Consider the following 1,594-nt stretch of genomic DNA (forward strand, 5'->3'; position numbering starts at 1 on the left):
AGACCCAAAAAGAACATTTTCACTTCTTTTTTGACGACGCTTTTTTGTAGCATTATTAAGATATTAATTTATGAAAGAATAGTTTTAATATCAATTACTATTTTTATGCAACTAAATCCTAAGTTCAACCACAGCTTTATTTCATAAATATCAGACTTCTACCACAACCCAAGTAATTCGATTGTGCATGAAAGTCTTTAGTAGAACTTTGTGCGTTGTACGAGTATATACTTGTTTAATTTTTATAAAAATGTAAAATCGTAAATTGGTTTTCAAATTCTTGGGGGGGGGGGGGGGGGGTGCTAAAATTTTTCTGCGGGGTCTAAGCCACCTCTTCAGAGGCCTTCCTACGCTTGTGCGGATACCTTTCCTCGACAAATCACACTGAAAATTCACAAGAAATATATAAGATTGTCCAACTATTTGCATACAGAACATTATTTAAAAAATTTGGTGGAAAGGGGACACCCTCTCCCCGACAGTTTTTAAGACGGACCGTTTTACATCTGCATATCCGCCGTATTTCTATATATAAACGAAAAAGCAAGTAGTCCGATTTGTTTGAAAGAATTTAAATCTTTTCGAATTTGTTTTCAGCATGAAGGATATGGTTGACTAAGTTAACGCAAACTGTTCCCACAAATATGCTTCGGAAGGCGCCGGGTTACGCCAGTAATGTATAGAAATGGAACCTTTTATCAGATTTTAAGTCAAATGGCGTTTTCTTTTCTTGTAAAATATGTGCATTTTCCCGGAATATGACATTTTAGGTTATTTTGCAAAAAAAGGTAGCGGTTCGAAAAGGTTTCGAAGTCTGTTGCCAAAATTATACCCCTCTTAGAGGCAAATTGAGGTAATTTTAAGCACTGCCGAGAAACGAGAATGCTGCGATTGCCTGACCGGATAAACAGATTTGCATTTCAATTTTTTCACCCACACTCGAAACAAAAAATCTTACTTGGATCCAAATATTTTGATCTTGCTTTAAGGATTTTGGTATTGATTCCGAGCCAAAAATAAAGACATTTTTTAGTGACCTATGTGACTTTAAATCTAGGATCAATAAAATTGAAATTAGAGTAGAGGTATTGATAAAGATATTCACGTAAAAACAAATGACACTTTAAAACATCAAATTATAACGGATACTTCAAAGTAAAAAATGTTTTCTTAAATCCAAAATCTCTTTAAACCAAAAATGCAAAATCCTCAAAATAAGTCTTAGCCTAGGTTAGGTGGCAGCCCGATGTATCGGGCTCACTTAGACTATTCAGTCCATTGTGATAAATAGCCTTTGTGTGATATGAAGCGTTTTTATCTTAAATTTGAAGATTCAACTTTTCAGTTCATTTAATGATAATTTCTTTAAATAAAAAATCTGTTTCCTTACTTTAAGGAAATTTTGCCTTAGTTCAAAGATATTCGACACTCTTTAAATTTAAAAATTTTAAATTTAATAAAAAAGAATTTTTGATGCTAAAATTATTAACTTTATTTTAATTAAATTTCAAATTTATTTCGGCAAAGGCCGGCTATCATAAACCTTTTTTCGGAAGGTTCAAGTGCGGTTCACTTTGGGTTTAGTAAACTGCCT

This window comes from Haematobia irritans, chromosome 2 (genome assembly GCF_050003625.1).
Source record: "Haematobia irritans isolate KBUSLIRL chromosome 2, ASM5000362v1, whole genome shotgun sequence".
NCBI lineage: Eukaryota > Metazoa > Arthropoda > Insecta > Diptera > Muscidae > Haematobia > Haematobia irritans.